Genomic DNA, 27,374 nt, shown 5'->3' with positions numbered 1-27,374 from the left:
CGCATTTATCCTGCTTTTCATTAACATAATATCTCCTGAGCCATCATCCTAGCTTCTCTCGTTTAAACATTTCACAGTCAAACGGAGCTCAACAGAAAGAGGGGTGATACCAGCGTCTTTGTTAAGGCGGTAGTCTTTGTGTCTCCTCTGCCTGCTATATATTACTATATGCCATAGCCACATCCAAAATGCTTTATTTTTTAGTAAAGAACAAAATAAAGCTGAGATGAACTACTCCTGGATTCAGAAGCCCCAAAATCTCAAGGGAATTGTGAATTCTACCTGTATGCACACAGTACACAATACTATGCTTGTTATCTACAAGATGGGCCAGATACCAGGTAGAATCTAAGAATAAATTGTGCAGGGGATGTGTTCTTTGCAAAAGACACTTATTACTGACGACACATCTCCTCTGGATGGAGAATTTATTCTGTGTAGGAGGGGGCTGAAGTGGGGGTTTCTACACCACCCTGTCTTCTGGGAGAGCATGCTTCATTGCTTTGCCAGGTAGGGTCAGGTGGATGAGGTGGGCACCCCCACAGTCCTATTCTGTTACTGACCACTTCCTCCCAATGCCACCATTTTACAGTTTCTCACTTGATCTGTGCACACAAACACACAAGAATGCTCCTCTGCGGTCTGTATATGGTGATGTCAGCATGTTTCCAATTCATTCTTCCTTTGTACCAGCACTTAGTAGGGAAACATAGGAGAGAACTCACTCGATGTTGTTAAGCTGAATTAATTTCATGTTTTGGGGTGGGAGGTAGGGACTTTCTGACTTCAAAGAGCCTTTGATTCTTATGTGATAAAACAGGGTACAGAACCATATATAAGATATAATCTTAGCTATGAATACAACCAACCCTGACACACACACACACACACACACAGGCTTGTGCACATATGCAACTTAAAAAAAGACTTCATATTGATACATCATAATGTTAAGACAGCTTCTTCTGAGTGGCTGGGATTATCATTGGTCTTTAGTTTATTTTTTATTTTTTCTTTCAAAATGTCTATAGAAGCCTATATTACTCTTGTAATCAAAAAAGGTAACAAGAGTAATCTTTTATTTTGTTTCTTCTATAAAATAAAATCTTTTAATGTTTTTTCCTCTATAAAAATACCCTGGAAACTGATTAATTCTTAAGTAGTCATCAGGCAAATTTTTCAGAGGAATTAACAGCTAGCTTAGAGCAACGCATTGGAGAAATAGAACATGACATTAATATTTCAGGTTGAGGGAAAGATAGAGTGGTGACAGGGAAGAGGAGAGGAGCATGGCCATGCAGGATGATCTTACCAATGCTATGGCTTTCTTACTGGCGTTTATCTGGGACACACACATATACACAGCCTCTTCTTCTGCCACCTCCTAGTTCTGACACTCAGCCCTGAGCAGCCCTCAATCCAGCAGCTGGAATATCTCCATGCCCAGGCTTTAAGGCCATAATAAAACTAATACTGTCTTAGTCTATTTTGTGCTGCTATACCAGAATACCTAAGAACATAAACTTTATAAAGAACATAAACTTTTTTTCTCACAGCTCTGGAGGCTGAGTAGTCCAAGATCAAGGCACTGTCATCTGGCAAGGGCCTTCTTGCTAAGTCCTCATGTGGCAGAAGATGGAAGAGCAAAAAAGAATCCAACTTCTGCTGTCAAGCCCTTTTAAAACAGTATTAATCTATTCAAAAGAACAGAGCCCTTGTGACCCAAACACCTCCCAACACTGTTGCATAGAGATTAAGTTTCCAACATATGGATTTTGAGAGACACATTCAGATCATAGCAGATATTAGCAGTCAAGGTCCAACCAGGAAAATGAAAATATCTCCAAATATTTAAAACGAGGAAAATAAATTTAAGAATTGGCTTCATAAATGAAGGAAGAGCTAAGAGGCCAACAGGGACCATGAAGCCACTGAGAGATTAGTACCAGCAGGAAGCCATTCCATGCACTTGGACTGATTGTTTCTGGTAAACCCAAGGCTAAAGAAACCACAGAGGGAGGGAAGGAATGTCCTGGTTTCTCCCTTCCTTCCTCTTGTCTTCTACCAGCACCTCCCACGCCAAACCCAGCTGGCAGCAGCTGCCCCTGAATCCCACTGTGACACCAAGCAGGGCAGGGGAGGGAGGAGTAACAGGTCTGAGGGCAGGGAAGCTACAGACTGGAAACCACCTATCATTGGGTCAAAGAGCCTGTGAGCTGCCAGCTTGTCCCTTTCCCTCCACCCTACCCCCCTGCCTGTTAGCAGGATGCACTTGAATCATGCCAGGTAATTTCTTCCTAGTCTATATCACCTGCCAGATCACAAAGATGAAAATGTTACATTAATTAAAAAGGACCTCGTAGTCATTTTCATAAACGAGGGAACTGAAGTTTCAGAATGGCAGTCCCTCTCAGCCCTTGCTTCCAAGTTCCACCAAACTGAGAACAACTTCAGGGGCCAGAGAGGATCAGCTTTATATCTGAAACTCATATGAAAACTAGACTGCCCCTGGGCAAGGTATGGGCTTTCTTCTCCCTTTCCCAAAGTCACCAACTGAAAGTCCTGATTGCCAGCTGGCCGAGAAGCAGGAAAGGGAAGTCCTCTAACTCAGGAGGGGCGACCCCAAGAGCATATAGATCCAAGGAATAGGAGAGGAGGGCTGGGGCTGGTGTTGCTTTTTGGGCACAGTGATCTTACCTCTGCCACTGTGGTCCAATAGACAGAGGGTCTTGCTAATTAGATTACTATCTCTCCCTTGTAGAGGAGTGCTATGCTTTGAATGTCCATCCCATCCAAAATTCATGTTGAAATTTATTCCTCAAAGGGGCAGTATTGAGAGGTGGGGCCTTCAGGAGATGACTGGATCATGAGAGGGCTCTACCCTCATGAATGGATTAATCTGTTCATGGACTAGTGAATCAATGAGTTATCATGATAATAGGACTGATTGCTTTACAGGAAGTGGAAGAGAGACCTGAACTAGCACGTGAGCTTGCTCAGCCCCTCACATGTGATGCCCTGCGCTGCTTGGGGATTCTGCAGAGAATCCCCACCAGCAGGAAGGCCCTCAACAGATGCAGCCCCTTGACCTTGACCTTCTAAAACTTCATGACTGTAAAAAAGAAATTTTTTTCTTTATAAATTACCCAGCTTCAGGTATTCTGTTATAAGCAACAGAAAACAGATTAGGACAAGCAGTGAAAAAAGAGGTGAGGCATCTGAAGCTCCCTTTATAATATTTCCCTGAGTGGTACGAATGTACATAGAAGATCCTATTTTATGAGCCAATGCAGGAATTAAAGAAATGAAACAGGAGGGAGGCCTCCTCCCACCCAAACCTCCACCCTCAACTGTGAAGATAACTTGGGGCATTTGGGGGCTCCCTCAGCATTGAAGTTGTAGTCATGATAGAAAGAAAGGCTACCTGGAGCAAATTGAGTAGGACAAAATAAACCCACCTATACCTGACAACCAAGAGATAATCTGTTTATCTCTCATAAACCTCATTTCGCCTCATGTTTACATTTATTTCCAGTTCCTCAGATGGTCCTATTTTTGATAGGTAAATGTAATACAAATGGATCATACATATATATAGTTTTAAATTCTGCTTTAAAAAATAACATTATGTTCTATATTGTATATTAGTAAGTATTCTTCTAAAACATTATATTAGCAGGTTTATAGCAGGTCATCGAATGGCTGCTCAAAATTTAAATGTAGATTGTAAGACTTGCTCTACACAGGGTAAAAATATGGTCATACCTCTTCTATTAAAGTTGCAATTACTTTTGCACCAACTTTTTGTTTGTTTTGTTTTGTTTTTGAGATAGAGTCTTGCCCTGTTGCCCTGGCTGGGGTGCAGTGGCACGACCTTGGCTCACTGCAACCTCCACCTCCCAGGTTCAAGCAGTTCTCCTACCTCAGCCTCCCGAGTGGCTGGGACTACAGGCATGCACCGCCACGCTCAGCTAGTTTTTTGTATTTTTAGTAGAAACGGGGTTTCCCCATGTTGGCCAGGCTGGTCTCGAGCTCCTGACCTCAAGGGATCCATCCACCTCGGCCTCCCAAAGTGCTGGGATTACAGGCGTGACTCACCGTGCCTGGCCTATATTCTTTTGAAATTAATTGCTGAAGCATCCCAGGCCCTTTGAGCGGAAAGTCCAACTTGTCTCTCTCAAAATTCCCTGCATTTGACCCAAGTTGTCCAAGAATGCTGGATCCTTCCTCAGCCCCAAGAGGACTCCATGTAAGAGGCCAGCAAAATGACAGCTGGCGCTCCAGCCTGCAGTTTCCGGTGGTTGCCACGTGGTGTCAGTGTTGAAGAATAGTCCTGTACACTGCCGCCGGCAATGACCATCCATCCTGGGATGTCCCTCCGCGTCTAGCCCCTTGTAGTTTACATTTCCATGCTCAGACATTGCGCTCTAAGACACAGCCACTGGGCAAGGCTTTTACGGGTTGGAGGTACTTCCAAGGTCAGCCATATACTTAATGCTCTGGAATCAATTCCACTACCAATTCTTTGGTCCTTGTGAAATTGGGACATGAAACTTGAATCTCCTTCCTGTAGGGTAACTATTTCAAGGTCTTGTTCACTTCCTTCTTACCAGATTTGAGTCCCCCTTTTGTACGTTTCTAATTTCAAATCAGGCCTTTCTAATTTCAAATTTGAGAAAGTGGTGATTGGACTGCTGGCCCCTTTAGAAAACTCTGAGCTTCTCAGGAAAATCAGCCCACTTCTTCCCCAGCCAACAGCTCTGCAAATCAAGGACTATGTCAGATTTTGCTAAGCCATTCAGGGAAATGAAATGTTTTATGGTCATTTTTTTTTTTTTTTGTAAAATGGGTGCCTCCTTGTCCTCTGTTTATAAGAGATCATTGACATAATTCTTTATAATTGAAGATTCATTTCAGTGTGATTTTCTATACCTATCTTGAAATTTCTTTCTAAATAAAAATCTCATCCTCTATGTACCCCCATGACCTGACAGTTAGTTGTTCTATTGCTGGACTTCAAGTTGTTACCATGTTTTAAAAGTCATAATAATAAATAATGCTGACTTTTGGCTTAAAGATGTGAAATTGTCATGTGTTTATTTCCACTCCCTCCTGGTATCTTACTGAAATATATGACAACAACAAAAAAGTAAACAGTAGGGGACATCTCTGGCAGAGAGAGATAATGGGAAAACACCACTGATAGAGAAGAAACATGGAGACGTTCTGATGTGATAATAATGGCTATGTGGGTTTACTGTGCACCCAGCCCTGCTCAATGCCTTTACATGCATGCATCATCTCACCAAAGAATATGAGATAGGTGGAAGCTCCAAGCAGATGGAACTGGACTGCTGGCACATGATATGGTTTGGCTCTGTGTCCCCACCCAAATCTCATCTAGAATTGTAATCCCGACGTGTAGAGGGAGGGACCTGTAATCCCCATATGTGGAGGTAGGGAGGTGATTAGATCATAGGGACGGTTTCCCCATGCTGTGCTCCGCATAGTGAGTTCTCACAGGTCTGATGGTTTTATAAGGGGTTCTTCCCCTTTCACTTTCTCTTCTCGCTTCTGCTGCCTCATGAAGAGGGTGCTTGCTTCCCCTTCTGCCATGATTATAAGTTTCCCGAGGCCTTCCCAGCTTGCAGAACTGTGAGTCAATTAAACCTCTTTCCTTTATAAATTACCCAGTCTCAGGGAAGTTCTTTATAGCAGTGTGAAAATGGACTAATACAGCACATCAAGCAACACTCCTGTTTCTCCTTTTTCACACAGGAAAAGAAGAGGAGGGCTCCTCTGAGACCCAATTGGATGCATTTCCCAGCTTAGCCCAAGTGTGAGCTGCTCATGGGGTGTTGTGAGGGTGCGGGGAGGGTTTGAAGGGCAAATGTGTCAGTGCGCTTCCGGGACCCCTCTCCAACACAGGCACCCAAAGGCAGGACCGGGGACTCAGTCTACTCACGAGGACGAAGCTCAGCTTGGAAACCCAGGTGCTCCCCCTCCTCAGAACTCCTTCCAGTGATGCGGGGACAAGGTGATGCAGCCCCCTTCCCGTTGTCTGAACTCCAGCAGGTGCAGAGTGAGCACTTTGGTTGGAAATGCTTGACTGCGAGCTGTCTCCTGGGCTTCTCTCACAGGGGCCCCACAGCGCCCCAACCCTCCAGCAGGTGCCTGGACCCACTGCCATGCTGTTTCACTTGCCAAAATCAGGAGAACGCCTTTTCCTGGCTGGGCCTTTTCTTCTTTCCCAGTGAGCTGGGAGGTGAAAATTTTAGGACTCTACGAACAGAGACCAGTCAAGGCTCCTTATGGTTTTGTCCTTACTGCCCTTGATTTTCAGTCCAAAGCCATTTTCAAGGACAACCTGCCATGGCCTCCACTGGCTCAGCGTTCTGCCTGAAGGAGAGCTGCCTTCAGCAACAGATCTCAATTGCCCACTTTTTGGAGGTGAACCAAGGGGTCTTGCCTGCAACCAAATGATAAACTTAAAGTGGACCAGGTGTTTTCTTTACCTCATTTATAACCTGGGGTGTAAATGATTGGCAGTGGAAGGTCAAGCCGTACCTCCTGTGATGAATTGGGGCAAGTTAAATGGACTGATCTGTTTCTCTTCATCTATAGTAACATCACCCAGCAACATATTTGAACAAGAGTTTTGCAATCATCACACGTAAAATCTTTCTGTTGGAAAAAGGCACGCATATACCTTGGTAGAATATATTTGTTAATTGCTATTTGTTAGCTTCATCTTTTCTTCAAAATAGAGGAGAAATTATTACTTTGATAATGGGTAGAGGGGTTTCAGGCTTAAAAAGAGGAACTTTCCAGGGGTATTAAGAATAAACACAGCAGCTGTGTGTGGTGGCTCACGCCTGTGATCCCAGCACTTTGGGAGGCCGAGGCGGGCGGAACACGAGGTCAGGAGATCGAGACCGTCCTGGCTAACACGGTGAAACCCCGTCTCTACCAAAAATACAAAAAATTAGCCGGGCGTGGTGGCAGGCGCCTGTAGTCCCAGCTACTCCGGAGGCTGAGGCAGGAGAATGGCGTGAACCTGGGAGGTGGAGCTTGCAGTGAGCCGAGATCGCACCACTGCACTCCAGCCTGGGCAACAGAGCAAGGCTCCATCTCAAAAAAAAAAAAAAAAAAAAGAATAAGCACAGTAGGGCAAAAACTGCTGTCTGCCATCTGCAGCCACACATGATGCTAGTTGTTAAGGAGAGTGTGTCCATCTGGAATCAGATGCAGTTGCTGAGGGAACTACTGATGCTTATGTACCATGGCATGTGATACATGGAAACAGACAATAACAACACAGAATCACTGGATGTTTGTGGAGAATCAGCACCTCAAAGGAAAGAAAGTATTTCAAGCAATCAATATAAATACCTGTCCCTACATATCATAGAGTTATTTCAGGAAACAAGAAATAAGACACTTATAAGTAGTATTCTTAGAAATATCCAAGCATGGCCTGGCGCAGTGGCTCACGCCTGTAATCCCAGTACTTTGGGTGGCTGAGGCAGGCGGATCACTTGAGGCCAGGGGTTCGAGACCTGCCTGGCCAACATGGAGAAACACAGTCTCTACCAAATATGCAAAAATTAGCCAGTGATGGTGGTGCACACCTGTAGTCCCAGCTACTCAGGAGGCTGAGGCAGGAGGATCACTTGAACCTGGGAGGTGGAGGTTGCAGTGAGCTGAGATTATGCCACTGCACTCCAGCCTGGGCAATAGAGTGAGATTCTGTCTAGATATATAGATATATGTGTGTGTGTGTGTGTGTGTGTGTGTGTGTGTGCGTATATATATATAGTTTTTGAATATGTATATATCCAAGCAGATATTCCTTCAATAAAGCAAGAGCAGACTTGGAAAAGAGCAATTAGATAAGAAAGAAGCATATTTTAGAAATTAAAAAATTCAAATGGAAACAAAAGATGATATACCCATACACTGAAATACTACTGAGCAATAAAAAGGGAAAAAAATTACTGATACACTCTACGGCATGGAGAAATCTCAAAAGCATTATGTTGAGCTAAGGAAGCTAGTTGCAAAAAGTGCATACTATATGGTTTCTTTCATATAAAACTCTAACACAGGCAAAATTAATCGATGATATTAGAAATCGTTCGTGATTTCTGGGGAGGGGTCATGAATTGACCAGAAGGAGATGAAAAAACTTTCTGGGGTCATGGAAATGTTTTATATCTTGATTGAATGGCTATATGGGTTATGTGTATGCATTCATTACAACTGACTGTGCCCTTAAAATTTGTGCATTCTATTGTATGAATATTATACAGCAATTTAAGAAAGGTGACAAAGACCAACATGAATGGACTCCCCTCTCAAAAACAACAACAGCAGCAACAACAAAACACCTTTATGTATACTCTGACTTATAGTAATTCAGCTGAAAACTGAATTAGTGAATTAGAGGAAAAGGTGATGGAAGTCATGAGAGATGGTGAAATATAAATCCAGTGTCACCATCACTTGTATAATAGGAATTTCATGATGAGAGAATAGAAGGAAAAAAATCACTGAGAATATGTAAGATATTGTTTCCTGAGTGGAGAAAAAGAGGTCATTGAATCCCAAGTAGGAATTCTCAAAAAACTACCTCCAGCCTGGGCAACACAGCAAGACTTCATTTCTATTAAAAAAAAATAGCCGGATGTGGTGGCACACACCTGTGGTCTCAGCTACTCAGGAAGCTGAGGTGGGAGGATCTCTTGAGCCCGGGATAAGTCTGCAGTGAGCTGTGATAGTGCCACTGCACTCCAGCCTGGGTGAATGTATAATGTACGCTTTCATCAATAGCGCACAGGAGGTAAGACTCTGTTTCAAAAAAAAAAAAAAAAAGAAGAAAGAAAAGAGAGACAGAAAAAAAGAAAAACTACCTAAACATAGTCTGATGAAATTTCTCAATCCTATGGTTAAAGGGAAAAATTTATAAGCTTCATGACAGGAAAAAAAAAATACCATCGTAGAAAAGAGAATCAAACTTTTAACTTACAAACTAAATGCTAGAAGATTGTGAAACCACGTTCCTAGGGTTTCCTCTTGGAAAGCATTGTTAGTAGCATTCCATACCCACTCCACTTATCTATCCTGTGTCAGGGTGAAGGAAGGCACAGTCAGTATCCTACTCACACACCTCCTCTGCTAAAAACAAAACAACAGTAAGAAACCTCAAGGCCGGGCGCGGTGGCTCATGCCTGTAATCCCAGCCCTTTGGGAGGCCCAGGTGGGCAGATCATGAGGTCAGGAGATCAAGACTATCCTGGCTAACATGGTGAAACCTCGTCTCTACTAAAAATACAAAAAATTAGCCGAGCGTGGTAGTGGGCACCTGTGGTCCCAGCTACTCGGGAGGCTGAGGCAGGAGAATGGCGTGAACCTGGGAGGCCGAACTTACAGTGAGCTGAGATCATGCCACTGCACTGCAACCTGGGTGACAGAGTGAGACTCCATCTCAAAAAAAAAAAAAAAAGAAATTTTTAAAAACATCAAAATAGGGCAGGCACAATGGCTCACTCCTGTAATCCCAGCACTTTGGGAGGCCAAGGTGGACGGATCATGAGGTCAGGAGTTTGAGATCAGCCTGGCCAACATAGTGAAACCCCATCTCTACTAAAAATACAAAAAAATTAGCTGGGCCAGGTGGCATGAGCCTGTAATCCCAGCTACTTGGGCGGCTGAGGCAGGAGAATTACTTGAACCCGGGAGGCAGAGGTTGCTGTGAGCCGAGACTGCATCACTGCACTCCAGCCCAGGCAACAGTGGTAGACTCCGGATCCAAAAAAAAAAAAAAAGCATAAAAATAAATAATTCAGAAAAGACGAAGACAAAAAACAGTAATAAACAATAAGACCTGTAAAGTTTTAAGTAATTATTGGTAACATGGCTGTTTAGTACATTTTAAAGCTTTTTTTTTTGGTTTGGCTTTTTTTTTTTTTTTCCTGGAGATGGAGTCTCACTCTGTCGCCCAGGCTGGAGTGCAGTGGTGCAATCTCAGCTCACTGCAACCTCTGCCTCTCAGGTTCAAGTGATTCTCCTGCCTCAGCCTCCAGAGTAGCTGGGGTCACAGGCATGTGCCACCAAACCCCGCTAATTTTTTTGTATTTTCAGTAGAGACGGGGTTTCACCATGTTGCCCAGGCTGGTCTTGAACTCCTGACCTCAAGTGACCCACCTGCCTTGGTCTCTCAAAGTGATGAAATTACAGGCGTAAGCCACTGTACCCGGCCTTTAAAGCTTTCTTAAAGTAGAAGAGGCATCATGTAAAAAAAATAACAACATCAATCTAAACATTTAGACAATTTTAGCAGAGCTGGAAATACCCAGCCAGGTGGGGGGGGGGGGGCGCAGAGAGGAGTTAGAAGTATGTGAATCACCCTTTTTTAAGTCGGGGGAGTTATTTATATTGTTTAATTCTTGACACTGATGAAAACTACGTGTTCAGATATGTCTGCTAGAATTGAAACAGGATTTTAAAAATGTTTCATTTCCTACTTTAGCAGCACATACACTAAAATTGGAATGACACAGAACACAGCCCCTGAACAAGGATGACATGCAAATTTGTGAAGTGTTCCATATTTTTGATGACTGGATAAAGAAAATCTGGTATATTTACTCCATGGAATATTATTCAGCCATGAAAAGCGTGAAATCCTGTCATTTGAGGCAACATGAATGGAACTAGATAGAGGACACTCTGTTAAGAGAAATAAGCCAGGAACAGAAAGTTAAACACCACATGGGATTCATTAGATTCTTTTAAGGAGTGTGCAGTTCACAATAGAGTTTGCGCTGCTGTGAGACTCTAATGCCGCCAATGATCTGATAGGAGGCAGAGCTCAGGCTGTAATGCTTGCTGGCCTGCAGCCTGCCTCCTACTGTGTGGGCCAGTTCCTAACAGGTCACGGACTGGTACAGGGATCCCTGCGCTAGAACAGTTGTATAATGTACGCTTTCATCGATACTGCACAATAACCATTTCATTGTAACTGCAGCAATACTGCATATTTTAATTTAAAAAAATTAGCAGCCGGGCGCGGTGGCTCATGCCTGTAATCCCAGCACTTTGGGAGGACGAGTCGGGCGGATCACTAGGTCAGGAAATGGAGACCATCCTGGCTAACACGGCTAACAAAACCAACCAAACAAACAAAATTAGCCAATTTGTTAAAAATAAGAGTATTTAGGGGTAGCACTTCATTAATGTTGAAGTCCAACATTTTTTCTATATACTTATTTTTGTCAATTATGATTCCATTTATTTGAAACTATAGAACATATATGGAATTGGGGGAGATCGTTTTTGTTTTTGCTATTTATATAACTTGTGTAAGTTGCTTTGTAAGTCTTTTACTCATTTTTCTAAGAGACTTAATATTTTTCTTGTTGATTTTCATAAACTTTTCACATATTAAAGACATTAATTCCTTATCCTATTTCATTCAAATATTTTCCCAGTTTTTAATTGCCTTTCAATAGTGCCCTTTGACATATTCAGAATGATTCAATTTGGTCTTAAAATTTATTTGTGCTTAGATAAGTTCTTATGCATCTAAAAATCAGATATGCATATTTGCTGGTTTTTGTTTACATTTTACTCTATATTCCATGTGAAATTTTAACCTATGTTATGAAATGGGAATTTAATTTTATTTCCGCAAATAAGTAATAATTTGTACAACATTGATACAGTCCTGAACTCAAATCCTGGCCCAGAGATGAATTCTTGCTTGACCTTGGACAAGTTACTTAATCTCTTTAAACATTGTTTTTATCATCTGTGAAATGGAGATAATAACACCTACTTTGTAGAGTTATAATGATTAAATAATATAATAAATGCAAAATTCCTGACAAGTATCCTTTTTAATAACTGTGAAGACCCTGAGATTTTACCCTACTTGCCAGCTGAAAAGTTAGCCTGCCAGTTTCACAGATGCTGGCAGAAGACACAAGACTCCTGGATCAGAAACAAAGGACTTCATTATTATTTAATGCACAGCAGGCAGCAAGAGCATCACCATATGTGCATCAGTTCTCCTTGACTGAAGTCCCATGGTGGTGAAAGGATGAGCCCAGATAATTACCTAAACATGCAGTGGGTTGCATTGCAGGAGAGGAACTCTGAGTTTAGCTTATCCAAATCTTCTAAAGCATTCAGTAAGCATGCCTGCCTTTTGCTCTGTGGGAGCACCTCTTTCTATTTTCCAAGGCTGTTTGCTAAATGAGCAGCCATAAAAAGATAATCTAAAAGAAAGGAGAGTTAGTCCCCCACAAGACTTGCAGAAAAGTGAAAGACCCATGGAGAATTGTCTCCTGACACCTGCATGTTCAATAAATGGAATTGTGTTTGTTATTATCTACTAAATTATTGTATACATCTGTCTTTGGGCTTTCTATTCTCTTTTATTTTATTGGCACTGTGTTTATGTAATCTTATGTTCCATGAGAAAAATCTATGTTAATTTAAAAAATTACTTTTATATAAAAGCTGAACAGATGACGAATTTAAATAACATCGTATATAGCAAAGTTAAACAACTTTGCTATATATGGTTTCGGTTATGGTAGAAAAATTGGTTCACATGGAAATCATCCCCCACTTCCATTTGTGCTCTAAATACATAACAATGATAGACAAAACATCTTTAGCAACATGTGAAAGACACAGCTATCTCAAAAACAAGATAAACATGTCTGGGAACCAGAGTCAGGATAGAAACGTGAAGGCATTATTACATAAAACCACAAGCCTACTGGGCTCCAGATCCAGAAGCAGGCAAAATTGGCCACAGGGCTGCCACAGTACGCTACTATACAGGCAGCATTCATATTGCTGGGGTTTTTTTTTTTAATATTTTTATTTTTCTCTTTAGAAAAAACAGGAGAGACACATTGTTATCGATGTGAATGGCCTCTCCTGGAGCACAGCTCCACTGGAGGGAGGGATCTGGAACCAGTTTCATTCATAAAGCAGCCTAGAAAACAGTGTGACAAAGTTGAGAACGCTGCTGATTCGGACTGTGTTGGTATGGAGCTGCATGTCTGCTGGAGTGAACATTTGTTATTTGTGGCTGCTTAATATTTTGACCACTGCCATGGTTTGAATGATGCCTCCGAAACTCATATTGAAATGTAATTGCCATTGTGATGGTATTAAGAGGTGATTAGTCATGCAGGCTGTGCTCTCATGAATGGAGCAATGGTATTGCCATGGGAGTGGGTTTGTTACTGCGAGAGTTGGGCCCCCTTTCCCTCTCAGTCTCGCTTGCTCTGGCCTCTTGCCATGTGATACCTTCCATGTTATGATGCAGCGAGGACCCTCACCAGATGTGGCCCCTTGGTTTTCGCCTTCCCAGCCTCCATAGCCATAAGCCAAAGACATATTTTTTTATTATAAATTACCCAATCTGTATTCTTGTTATACCTGCAGAAAAACAGACCAAGACAACCACCTTGGCCTCACTGTGGTACTTTTCCATATTGAGTCTCGCCTTCCTATAGCAGAAGCCAGAAAACGTGCATTCCAGGAGTTCCTTGAAACTAGGCTGCAGGCATGGGACCTTGTCTCCGCCAATCGGGTGTATCCCCATGAGACATGGACTTGGGTGAGCAAGGTGTCAGGGACTGATTGTGTTCCCCTAAAATTCATATGTTGAAGCCCTCGTAAAGATAAAGCCTTTAAGAAGGCAATTAAGGGCCAGGCGCGGTGGCTCATCCCTGTAATCCCAGCACTTTGGGAGGCCGAAGCCGGCAGATCACGAGGTCAGGAGATCAAGACCATCTGGCTAACACGGTAAAACTCTGTCTCTAATAAAAGCACAAAAAATTCGCCGGGCATGGTGGTGGGCACCTGTAGTCCCAGCTACTCGGGAGGCTAAGGCAGGAGAACAGTGTGAACCCCGGAGGCGGAGCTTGCAGTGAGCCGAGATCGTGCCACTGCACTCCAGCCTTGGCGACAGTGAGATTCCGTCTCAAAAAAAAAAAAAAAAAAAACAAAAAAAAAAAAAACGAAAGCAATTAAGGTTAAACGAGAACATAAGGATGGGGCCCTAATTTAATAGGACTAATGTCCTTACGGGAAGAGGAAGAAACACAAGGGATGTGGACACACAGAGGAAAGGCCATGTGAGGACACGGTGAGAAGGCACTGTCTGCAAGCCAAGGAGAGAGGCCTGCTGCTATGGTCTGAATACTTCCCCTCAGATTCATACATTGAAACTTCATGGCTAGTGTGATTGTGTTAAGAGGTGGGGCCTTTTGGGAGTGATTAAGCCTTGAGGGCAAAGTTCTCATGGATTGGACTAGGGCTCTTATAAAAGGGGTTGAGGGAATGGGTTTGCCCTCTTCTGTTCTTCCACTGTGTGAGGACACAGCGTTCATCCCCCCCGGAGGAGACCAGGCCCTCGCCACACACCAAACCTATTGGTGCCTTGATCTAGGCCATCCAGCCTGCAGAACTGTGATAAATTTATTTCTGTTTTTTGTTACTGTGGTTTGTTTATTGAGACGGAGTTTCACTCTTGTTGCCAGGCTGGAGTGCAATGGCACAATCTCACCTCACTGCAACCTCCGCCTCCGGGTTCAAGCGAGTCTCCTGCCTCAGCCTCCCGAGTAGCTGGGATGATAGGCATGCGTCACCATGCCTGGCTAATTTTGTATTTTTAGTAGAGATGGGGTTTCACCATGCTGGTCAGGCTGGTCTCAAACTCCTGACCTCAGGTGATCCGCCCACCTCGGCCTCCCAAAGTGGTGGGATTACAGGCGTGAGCCACCATGCCTGGCCTAAATTTCTGTTTTTTAAGCCACACAGTCTGTGTCACATGCTGTGACGAGACATCTATTTATTTGGGGGACAGCAATGGTGCAGAGTTGGTACCTGGTTCTGAATATCATCAATGAACAAGTAGCAGTGCTGTTTTTGCTAAAATAGACCCTGTGATGTCATTGTGCATCGTCCCTAGTTGTGTAGCTCCAGAGCTTGGATTTCTAGCCCTGCCAGAGACCCTTGAGTTACCTAACATACTGTCATAAGTTCCTTTTCTGCTTAAACACTGCTGTTATTTGCACCTAATACCCCCAGTCAATACAGCAATTTTCTGTAGAAGACAGTATTGCAGAAAACCTGACTGCAGTGTCTTAAATATAAGGAAAGTTTGTGTCATGCTCCAGGCATCCTTGACTCGGGCTGGCCAGGTGGGTACAAGGGTTTTGTGTGTGTGTGTGTGTGTGTGTGTGTGTGTGTGACATGGAGTCTTGCTCTGTTGCCCAGGCTGGAGTCCAGTGGCATGATCTCGGCTCACTGCAAGCTCCGCCTCCCAGGTTCAGGCCATCCTCCTGCCTCAGCCTCCCTAGTAGCTGGGACTACAGGCACCCACCACTACACCCGGCTAATTTTTTTTTGTGTGTGTGTGTGTTTTGTATTTTTAGTAGAGATGGGGTTTCACTGTGTTAGCCAGGATGGTCTCGCTCTCCTGACCTCATGATCCACCCGCCTCAGCCTCCCAAAGTGCTGGGATTACAGGCATGAGCCACGGTGCCCGGCCTAGTACAAGGGGTTTTATGAGGGACTCAGGCTCCTTTCTCACTGTGCTCTGCTGAACTCCCTGTGGGGCTTTTGTCCTCATGGCCATAAGTTGCCTGTTGCATCTTCTATATCGGGCGTCTGCAAACTTTGAAGGGGCCAAATGATGATGAACGCTGTGTCCTCACATGGTGAAGAACACAAAAGGACAAACCCACTCCTAAGCCCTTGTGTAAGAGCCCTACTCCAATCCATGAAGTGTGTGCCATAGGTCTTTGCTACAGCTACTCAAGTCTGCCACTGCAGCATGAAACAGCCACAGACATGTGTACATAAATGGGCATAGCTGCGTTCCAAAACACTTTATTTATGAAACCAGGCAGCAGGTGGAACTGGGCCCGTGGGCCACAGTTTGCGGATCCCTGTTCTATATCCAGGAGGAGGAGGAAGCAAGGGCCAGAGTCAGCACCTTCGGCTTAAAGCTCAATGGCCAGAGCTGTGTCATATGACTATCCCCAACTGCAAAGGCAGTTGGAAGTCTGAGCATCTATTAACATTTACAGCCTTTAGAGCAGGGCCCCCGAAACATTTTCATGCCGTGTGATGCATAGAAAATAGGGGTACATGTTTGATGTTACTGCCAACTGGATACGGGGCAATGGCTGGCCCAAGTCCTACCTGGCTGCCGCACAGGTGGAAGGGATTAATTACGCGGTCACACCTGTAACCCATTTGCAGCTGCTGATTGAAAAGTTCTGCCCTGGAGTCACACAGGCAAGCAAGAAGGTCGTAGGACAGAACAAGCTCCCCCACATGTGTACAGACTCATGGACTGTATCTTTAATATTCTTATGGCATGAAAACTCCCAGGCACCATGGAAAACCTGGTTTTCATTAAATACATATTCTAAACTTTGATTGCAAAATTCTTCATAAATAGAGCATTCTTAAAATGTTTTTTAACATGGTGTGACACTCTTATTCTGGTACTTCCCAGGAAGTGGGAGTTGACACTTCAAATTGTAGTTTCTCCACCAGAAATAAGGGCTTCTTTTTGCATCCTGTGAGTAATTGCAACAGGGTGACAAGACACCCTAGCACTGGCCAAAACCACAAAGCTCCATATTTTTGGATTCGTGTGGATATTTAGAAAATGATTCCAATCCCTCACAAAGCTTTCTCTCTGCCCAGGCCCAGCTCTGGCTTTCCCTGGGCCCTCGAGTTCCCCAGTCCTTTTGTGCTCAAGCCCATGCTGTATTTCTACTTTGCTTTACTTCTTGTGACTGAGACACACACGGTGTGATGGAACAGTGGTCTCTAGGCTGCCTTTGCCATAACTCCAGGTATATTCCCTGAAACATGTTTAACCATTCTCTGTACCTGGCCCATATTTGCTTTGGCTGCACATAATAGAATACTTTGCTAGTGGCCCTTAAGCAGGAGAATATATATTGTTTACTTAACAAAAAGTTGGGAGGTGGGCAGCCTGAGGGTGGGTTTGGCAACTCAACAGTGTTACTGGGACCCCGACTCTTTTCTGCCACCCTCCGTAGGTCAGGTGTCTTTTTTCTTCATGGACACAAGCATTGGCTTCTCCTGACAACACCCATGAAGGAAAGGGATGGTTGTCAAAGCCTTTCTCTCCCTGCACCTCTCTTAGAGAAGGAGCCCCCAACGTATTTCTCCATATGTCTCACTGCCAGAATTGGGCCACAGCCCAGTCTTAAATTAAACGATGGCAACAAGAAGAGGAGACTAGCCAATTGCAAATCAACCTACACCGCTGAGACCAATCATGGCTCAACCTCCATGGCTGAGACTAATCACAAGTCAACCTGCATGGCTAAGACCAATCAAAAATCAACCTGCATGGCTGAGACCAATCACAAATCAGCCTGCATGGCTGAGACCAGTTACAAGTCAACCTGCATGGCTGAGACCAATCACAAATCAACCTGCATGGCTGAGACCAATTACAAGTCAATCTGCATGGCTGAGACCAATCACAAAACAGCCTGCATGGCCGACATCAATCACAAGTCAACTGGCATGGCTGAGCATACTACTGACCAGACAAAAGGGGATTCCAAGAGCAAGAGAAAGGAAGGATGGTTATTGAGTAGAAAACCAATAGCACCTGCCATTGTCCCCTCAGCTCTGAGTCAGTTTCCTTGGTGCTTGTTCCTTAGAGTGGCAGAGGTCCTGTCTTCTGTGCCTTTATGATCCCCTCTTAGAATCCACTAGAGTGGCCTGTCCAAAGGGAGATTAAAAGATATTTTTATTTTTTAAATTTATTTTTATTTATTTATTTTTTTTGAGACGGAGTCTCGCTCTGTCGCCCAGGCTGGAGTGCAGTGGCGCAATCTCGGCTCACTGCAAGCTCCACCTCCCAGGTTCACGCCATTCTCCTGCCTCAGCCTCTCCGAGTAGCTAGGACTACAGGCATCCGCCACCACGCCCGGCTAATTTTTTGTATTTTTAGTAGAGACGGGGTTTCACTGTGGTCTCGATCTCTTGACCTCATGATCCGCCCGCCTCGGCCTCCCAAAGTGCTGGGATTACAAGCGTGAGCCACCGCGCCCGGCCCTAAAAAGATATTTTTAAAAAATATGTGTTCTCATGAAATACTACTCAGCGTTTAAAGGACAAATTACTGGCACGTGAAACAACATGGATGAATGTCACCTATGATATTATGCTGCGTGAACACAGCCAGCATGCTACTTTTTTGCAGCATACTGCAAAGAGTATGTACTGTATGATTGCCTTTATATGATGATAAATGGAACAGGTAAAAATAATCCAAGGTGGAAAAAAATTCAGAACAGTGGCTACCTGTAAGGGGTGTGGAGACTACCTGGGAAAGGAGCCAAGGAAGCTTTCTGGCAGAAGGGAAATGTTCTACTTTGTGTAATGTGTGGATTACAAGGGTGTGTCTGTTTGTCAAAATCATACTGCTAAGCTGTCAGTGCGTTTGAGTGTATGCACCTTTTACAATAATAATTGAGTGCGGGGAGTGGGGAATGAGGGAGCTATAGAGATGAAACAAGAATGACAGAATGTTGCGGATTGTTGGAGCTGGTGGATGAGAAGTTGGAACATGGGGTTCACTATTTTATTCTGTTTATTTTGTATGTTCGAAATTTTCTAGAATTAAAAATTGTTCAGAAAGTATTTCTGCCTTCTCTTTCATGCCACTGGGTTTTTAGTTTGCATCTCCTCTCTCTGAGGCTCTTCTTAGAGAAAGACCCGGATAAGCAGACTTCTGCTGCCTTCTGGCATCGGGGGACCAGAACTTAGTATTGTAACCACGAGCATCTCCGTCATCGGGCAGGGGGCCCAAGTGCAGGCTCCACAATCTGCAATCTGACTCCTTGGAAACAGAGATGCCCACTCTCCCTGTGTGCCTGGCCTCTAGCACAACAGCCTGCTCAGAGTGGGTGCTCAGCAAATGTTTGGTGAATGAATAAATGAATTATGAATTAACAGAAGAATGAAACTAATAAATGATCGTTGCAATGACCTGTAAAAAAACTTTTCAAAAAAAAGTATATCATAGGCAGGACCCAATTTATATAAATGGATCGTGCTCCAAAGAGTCATTTGTCACTCGTTTGGATTTCTTGAATTTCTTCTTAGTGGTAAAGTTTCCAGATCAGCTACTAAATATGGTGACCTACTTCTAGTGAAAACGTGTAACATCGTTTCAAAGGAAAAAAATGCATTCTGAGATCTACCTCCAGAAAACCAGTCTCTAGCTGAAAGCTACACATCGCCCTGCAGCCTGGCCTGCAGCTCTGCTTTCCTGCCTTATACAGCCTGGCTGACTGTAGGATGGAATTAAGTAGTCTATATTTACTGAGAGGCCATTACTCAAAGCAAGGTGGACAATACAACCTCCTGGAGCATGTCCTGTCCCATGTTCTGTCTCATTTCCCATTACTAAGGGCAGCTTCAGAATTTCTACCCAGGAAAGGGCTCAGGGGCCTTGTCTAGAATCTGTGTTTGTTTTTATTTACATCACAGATGTATTTGGAGTTGCTTAGCGGGGGTGGCAGAGGCCCCCTAAGGCACCCCTGGGCCCTGTCACTCCTCATACCTTGCAGTTGTTATTGCTTTTACAAATGTGAATCTTCCACCAGTAAATGGCCTGCCTGGTTACGGCAAGCTTCGTGCTGTTTTCCACGCCATTAACCCCACCACCTGGTCAGCACTCCATAGCTGTTGTGGAACGGTGATGTCTGGGAGTGAGGCAGCCGAGTGTGGTGCACGCATGGGGTCTGCAGGTACTTCCAGACCCCCAGCAGAACATCGCCAACCACTGCAGGCTGGGGCTGGGTTGGACCCCTTTGCAGGTGGCTACGGAGGCATCTCCCATGGGTATTGAAGGAATGCTCTCTAGGAGACAGAAGGATGTTTACCCCATGCTATGTGCTAGTGTTTTGATGTGCATGATCTCCTTTTATCTTCACAAACTACCCAGTGAGAATTAGCTAAGTAGTCCCATTTAACAGACAAGGAAACAGAGGCTTGGAGTGTTGTTCTGCTTGGAGATAAGAAAGTGTATAAACTCACTAAGATACCTAATCCTCACAGCCAAAGCCCTCAGCACGTTGAGGACACTGAATCCCTCCTGTCCCCAAGTTCCATTACTATTATGTTGCAGCTACTTCTTGGATGTCAAAAAAATTTCATCCTACAGTCAGCCAGGCTGTATAAGGCAAGAAAGTGGAGCTGCAGCCCAGGCTGCAGGGTGACGCGTAGCCGCCTTACTGCCCACTCAAGGACACCCAGCATGTTGGTGGCTTATTCCCACTGTCACGAATGAACACAAACCGAGTGACTGAAAACAACATATATGTATTCTCTTACTGCTCTGGAAGTCAGGAGTTCAAGCTCAGTTTCGCTCAGCGAACATCCAGCTGTCAGCCAACTGGTATTTCCTAGAGGCTCTGAGGGGATTCCATTTCCTTGCTTATTCCAGCTTCTAGAGGCTGCTGAATTCCTTGGCTGATCCCCCTGCCTTACACCCGTTCTACCCCTTGCTTCCCTTGCCCCGTCTCTTACTTCTGTAGTCTAATCTCCCCTGCTTCCCTCTTGAGAGGGCCCTTGTGATGATGGGGGCCCACTTGGATAATGCAGGATCCGTATTCAGTCCCATCTGCAAAGTCCATTTTGCTGTATGAGGCAACATTCGAAGTTCTGGGGATTAGGCCAGGGGCGTCCTATGGGGGCCATCACTCAGCCGACCACATTCAGCACCACCACAAAGATCTGGTGTGGGCAGGCCTAGGGGAAGGGTCAACATGCCAGGAAGAGAATGCACTTGGAAATGGAAATACCAACATTTCACTTGTTTAAGGATAGAAGAGAAAAATCATCCCACTGCAACTTGAATGAATTGACCATTTCTATTTTTCCTGTTTCCCTTCCTGTCCTTGGCTAAATGCAGAGGTAATTTTATATAATTGCAGTGATAGGATTAATACAATTTTCTGTTCTGCTTTTTTCATTTAATATCACTTTTTATTTTTTTAATGGAGTCTCAGTCTGTCGCCCAGGTTGGAGTGCAGTGGTACAATCTCGGCCCACTGTGACCTCCACCTCCTGGGTTCAAGTGATTCTCCTGCCTCAGCCTCCTGAGTAGCTGGGATTACAGGCGTGCACCACCACACCCAGCTAATTTTTTTCTTATGTTTAGTAGAGATGGGGTTTCACCATGTTGGCCAGGCTAGTCTCGAACTCCTGACCTCTGGTGATCCGCCCCTCTCAGCCTCCCGAAGTGCTGGGATTATAGGCATGAGGCACTGTGCCTGGCCCACATGTATTTTATTTTTATTTTTTTTTATTTTTTTTGAGACGGAGTCTCGCTCTGTCACCCAGGTTGGAGTGCAGTGGTGCGATCTCGGCTCACTGCAAGCTCCGCCTCCCGGGTTCACGCCATTCTCCTGCCTCAGCCTCTCCGAGTAGCTGGGACTACAGGCGCCCGCCACCACGCCTGGCTAATTTTTTTTTTTTTTTTTTGTATTTTTAGTAGAGACGGGGTTTCACCGTGGTCTCGATCTCCTGACCTCGTGATCCGCCCGCCTCGGCCTCCCAAAGTGCTGGCATTACAAGCATAAGCCACCGCGCCCGGCCCCACATGTATTTTAAACTATTGATCATTGCAACTCAGAATTCATGTTAAATTATTCTTTAATGTAAAAGAGGGTGATGTAAGAGGCTTCCTTTAAGCATCAAAGACCCACTAAGTTTAACACATGTGCACAAGGCTGTGCCTGTGTTTCCTGGGCCAGGTCTGTGTCACAATTCCTCCCTCAACATCAGGCTCTGCTCCCCTGATGCCTCGCTCCCAGAACAATTTAAGACGCTTTCAATCGAAAGCCTTAGAAATCTGTCTAACCCTTTTATATCTATTGGGTCCCTCTTGTTTTCTGCTGGATGAAAAGGCCATGCAGGAGCCACATTGATGGTGGAGAAGAGAAAATAAATGTAAGGGGACATTTGATAAAATAAATGTAAGGGGACATTTGATAAAATAAATGTAAGGGGACATTTGATGGTGGAGAAGAGAAAATAAATGTAAGGGGACACACTACACAGACAGTGGCCTGGGTCTCATTCCAGATGTATTTCCTAACTCATCCATGCCCAGCAGCTGAGCTATCAGAAGACTCTGGTGGTGGCTAGATGTTTAGGCCTTTCCTAGACTGGAAATATTTCTTGCTGAAATAGCAGCTGCATATGCCTCCCCCGGAGAAGGAAAAGACGACCAGCAAGAAAAGTCGTCTGAAAGTTGATTCAATTCCTGCATCCAAAGGTTATTCTGACTCTGCTGTTTCTCTTTCTAAATCCTACAAAGGTAAGGCAGGAGCAAATTTTACCATAATAGAAAAAAAAAAAAACCAAAACCACCCAACCCTTGGGCCTGTTTTCAGTAATTAGCTCAATGTGCTAATGAGAGTCTTCAGGGAGAACAGCATTAATTAATGGGTGAATTTCACTTTAATAAATGTATAGGCAATTTTCTAAATGCAGATGGCAGAGTCCGCCCTGATGGCTCTACCTAGAGCCACTCAACATGGTAAGTGTCGGAGGAAAGTGGTTAATTTGCAAAATGTTTCATGATCCTGATTAGAAGAGAAATAATGCTTGTGTTTGCTTTCCAATGTATTATTCATCTCTTCACAGCCCAAGAACTTCACATCCTTCCCCACCTCCCAGTGTCCTGAGGCTCTTTGTCGCTCCTCTTTGTCACTTCCGAAATGAGAAGTCCTCTCCCTCTGGAGGACGGGGACCTCCCGCCTCGCCTCGAGTGGGCTCTCTCTCTCCACCAGTTTCTAATCCCGAGGGAAGCTGAATGCCTTCCACTCTCTCTCTGAGTAGACAGAAAGGGGCAGAATGTTGCCCAAGCAAGATCAATGACACCGTCTAAAAGAAAATGCCTTCTAGGCTAGGAAATGTAATGCACCAAAGTCATCATTTCTTTAAGAAATAATTTGCTGGTAGTTGGTTACAGACTTTAAAAAACACCAGTCATGATACGGAGCTAAGAGAAGTTATGTTTTTTTAACCAACCCTCTGGGTCAGTGTTACGTTCCTCCTTCACAGTCAGGCAAACAAAGGACAGGGTGAGAACCTAGGCTGCGATTTGAAAACATATTTCCAGGCTTTCCAGATGGGCTCATCTCAATGTTCTCAGAATTAAATTGAAAAGTACACCACAATTGTTGCTATTGCTTAGGGAAAAAGAGATGAAGGACAAGATCGCCCATTTGTACCTGGTGCAAAGAGATTTATTGAGCACTTGCTTGTGCGAACCTATTGGGGGGGAGTCACATGGCAATAAAATCAAACTGCTCTGGATCAATAAACTTTATTTATTTTATTTATTTTTATTTTTTATTTTTTTGAGACGGAGTCTAGCTCTGTTGCCCAGGCTGGAGTGCAATGGCACAATCTCAACTCACTGCAACCTCTGCCTCCCGGGTTCAAGCGATTCTCTTGCCTCAGCCTCCTGAGTAGCTGGGATTACAGGCATGCACCACCATACCCAGCTAATTTTTGTATTTTTAGTAGAGATGGGGTTTCACTGTGTTGGCCAGGCTGGTCTCGAACTCCTGACCTCATGATCCACCCGCCTTGGCCTCCCAAAGTGCTGGGATTACAAGCATGAGCCACCACGCCTGGCCGTGGATCAATAAACTTTAGCAATTACAACAAGTCCAGATTCATTACAACCATTATCTTGACAATAAAATCTCTATCTAACAAATCTGTCAGCCGAACTCAAAATAATTGAAAAATCCAGTTAAATAGAAATGCCCTGGCCTGTCACTCAATGTTTTAAGAATCAAAATGGAAAAGCACTCCACAATTGTTGCTGTTGCTTAAGGGACGCAGAGATGAAGGTCAAGATGACCTGCTTGTGCCTGGTGCAAACTCCCTCCTCATTGGGTGTCGGCCATGGTCACCAGAGATCTGTCACCATCGCGTGCCTTATAAATCTGCGTTGATATCAGAATATGACTCTGAGGAACTGCACGATTCTCAAAGCAGATCCCGCCCACCTCATCTTCGTATGACATCTTTTCGGGGGAGGCAAATCATCACATTCCAGGGACACTTTTTTATACAAAAGGCGGAATTTCCCCCCTCAACCCACAATGACTCAAAAACCAAGTTAATCGGATGTGATATTCTGATAGATTCTAAATGCAGCACAAAAATCCAGTATAACCACAGAATTTATATAGTCCTGAAATCACAATTTTTTTTTCTTTTTAAGAACCAGAATGGAATTTGGGATTATCAAGAATTCATCACCAGATGAGAAAACCCAGGCATAGAGGAGTTGGGATATTGGCTCCAAGCCAGGTGGCTACAACAGAATGATGTCCAGACCCAGCTCCTAATCTGCAGGGTCCCCATGATCCAAGAGGGAAATTTGCCCACTTGCTTTTTTCTTGCCAGTCTGCTGGTTTGCACGCTTCTGGGACCCGGGCATGAATGCTGTGGCCCATCGCCCTAGGCTTGGCTGGATTCTAGTCGTTGGAGTCAACAGGCTGCTAAATTCAGACAAGTGGAGCAAATCTAGCAAAATGGAGAACCAGCATTGCCACGTCAGGATGCACCGCAGCTTCACCAGATGCAATCCCTGCGTGTGCTGGGGACTCCTTCCTAATTCACCGGTCCTGGGAAGGCAAGAAACAGTGAACCACGTTTCGTTTCATAATCAAGCTGAGAAGAAAAATATGTGCTGGTCTCCACTCCATGACATTGGTTATTGGGAGTTGGATAATTTTTGAAAAAGTTTAGAAAATTCTTGGCCAGGTGCGGTGGCTCACACCTGTAATCCCAACACTTTGGGAGACTGAGGCAGGCAGATCACCTGAGGTCAGGAGTTTGAGAGGAGCCTGGCCAACATGGTGAAATCCCATCTCTACTAAAAAAATACAAAAATTAGCCGGGCCTGATGAGGAGTGCCTGTAATCCCAGCTACTTGGGAGGCTGAGGCAGGAGAATCACTTGAACCCAGGAGGCAGAGGTTGCAGTGAGCCGAGATCGTGCCATTGCACTCCAGCCTGGGTGACAAGAGTGAGACTCCATCTCAAAAAAAAAAAAAAAAAAAAAAAGAAGAAGAAAAAAAGAAAATTATTGCTACGAGTTAGAAGAAACAGTGTGTGAATGGCCAGGAGCATGTTGACGCTTTCTCACTCCAGCCAGACCCAGTTCAGGGGCACTGGCTGGAACCAGGAGTGGCCTCTGCTTTGCTGTTATGAGAAATTAAGGACCATTGATGGTCAGTGTCATGGGGTCTATTTTGAAAAGTCCCCGGGTCACATGAGCATTGAGAGGGAGACTATTTACTGGTCTACTCCTGGACCATGTTCAAAACTACCAGGAGAAATGCACAAGCCCTGCCCACGACTCCACTGGTGTGCCCAATTGGTGATTTTCACCCTTCGGCAATTCACCCATTTATTCCATAAGCCTTTAACTGACCACCTTTTCTGTGCCAGGTACTTGGGCTGGGGATAAAATGATGAGGAAAGTGAATGCAATTTCTGTCCTCAAGGAGCCTTCAATCCAGTGGTGGAGAGCAAGAAAAATAATCTCCACAGTGAATGGATTAGGTGACAAGTGTTCCCTTTGCCTTGCCTAGCCAATCTAGCCAATATGCCAACATGGGCACTAACAGGATAGGTCAGCTTAGCCGAAGCCAGGAGCAGAATCCATCTAGGCTGGAGGCTTAGACAGCAGAGAGATTCAGAGGGTGACTTCTGGAGTAAGACTGCTCTGGTCACTGTTTTGTCCCTGTCGCTCTCCAGTTTTGTGACCTTGGGCAGGTAACTGAGTATGTCCTGGTCTGTCTTTGCAGTTGTAGAATGGGGGATAATGTCTCCTTTGTAGGGCTGCTGTGAGCCTCCAATGAACTGATACTCTTGCACAGAGCCTGGTACATGGGGATGTTAGCTGTTAGCGCAACAAGAGTTCATAGCCAGAAATTCAGTTTGTTGAAAGCAAGATTAACAAGAACACTAATCTAAGCAGCACAGAGGGCCTGGGGTGTGTCACGGAAATATATTAATAGTAGCAGAGTTTGGCTGGGCATGATGGCTCACACCTGTAATCCCAGCACTTTGGGAGGCTGAGGTGGGTGGATCACCTGAGGTCAGGAGTTCGAGACCAGCCTGGGCAACATGGTGAAACCCCGTCTCTACTAAAAATCCAAAAATTAGCTGGGTGTGGTGGCACATGCCTGTAGTCCCACCTACTTGGGAGGCTGAGGCAGGAGGATTGCTTGAACCCGGGAGGTGGAGGTTGCAGTGAGCCGAGACTGCGTCACTGCACTCCAGTCTGGGTGACACAGCGAGACTCCGTCTCAAAAAAAAAAAAAAAAAAAAAAAAAGTAGCAGAGTTCAAAAATGAGGCTGGTGTCAGGCAGGTGACACCGGACTGACCAACAGGCAGTCTGCGAGTGTTGTCCTCAGAGCTGGAAGGCGACGTGGCCAACAGCCTGCTGTGAACAGATGTGGCTCTTGACCCCCAAGCTGACCCGGAGGCTCTGTTTTGCATTTCCTGAGGCATCAAGATAGGGGTTGCAGCAGAATGCGGAGGCCAGGAGTTTGAAGGGGAGACAGACTTATGTTTAATGCTGTCTTAAGTTTTAAAATCAGAAGGTTAAACTTAAACTTTCCCTCTTGCTCACCTTTAGGAAGAACAAGCTCAATCGAGGTCACATTCACCGCGATGCACCTGTTTTTCAGCTCAACTATTCAGAGGAAGGCAGGACCAAATGTTGTTCTCTGTCTTGATTTTCACTGGAAGCATAAGAAGTGAGGATGCCTGTCCTGTGTGTGTGTGTGGGAGAATTTAAGTTCATAGTAAAACTGCAATTGGAGCCCATTAGGGAGAGATTGGGCTGCTGACACACATGGGAAACAGTGCATTAGCCTATTTCCTTCCCGTAAAGACCTGTAAAAGCCAGTGTGATTTTTGCAGAATGAGACTCTTGCAGCCAGTAATCGGTTTGGGCAGCACCAGAAGCCCTGAAATCAACCAGACCGGGTCAAAGATGCTCTGTGCTGGCTGTGGAATGGGAACTAATTTATCTTAACAGTCACAATGATCAGATGAGGTCATCATCACCTTACTACTTCTTGAGAGTTCTGCTGTTGCCAGAATTCCTTACATGCTCTGGGTTTTTTGGCGATCTAATGTGTGTGCTTGAGTTTTGTATCCCTTGAGAATACAAATGGCATCTTGTCTCAGCTGGGGAAGGGGAGAGAGGGGAGGGACTGGCCAAGGGGCAG

The 27,374-nt window shown here is 44.6% G+C and overlaps 1 protein-coding gene and 1 pseudogene across 1 annotated transcript in view; one reads left to right on the top strand and one right to left on the bottom strand.

Annotated features, from left to right (window-relative positions):
* The window catches only part of MTIF3 (mitochondrial translational initiation factor 3), a 67,849-nt gene extending 40,769 nt beyond the window's left edge, over positions 1–27,080 (bottom strand). Inside the window, exon 1 of the mRNA XM_058437735.1 lies at positions 26,771–27,080. The gene's annotated coding sequence lies outside the window, so the exon portion shown is untranslated. The remainder of the gene's footprint in view (positions 1–26,770) is intronic.
* LOC116467655 (U6 spliceosomal RNA) lies at positions 10,523–10,617 on the top strand (annotated as a pseudogene).
* Positions 27,081–27,374: the final 294 nt, after the last annotated feature.

Source organism: Hylobates moloch, unplaced genomic scaffold (assembly GCF_009828535.3).
Source record: "Hylobates moloch isolate HMO894 unplaced genomic scaffold, HMol_V3 SCAFFOLD_4, whole genome shotgun sequence".
Taxonomy (NCBI): Eukaryota; Metazoa; Chordata; class Mammalia; order Primates; family Hylobatidae; genus Hylobates; species Hylobates moloch.
The sequence above is the reverse complement of the archived record's forward strand: the minus strand, read 5'-3'. Positions and strand labels throughout refer to the sequence as shown.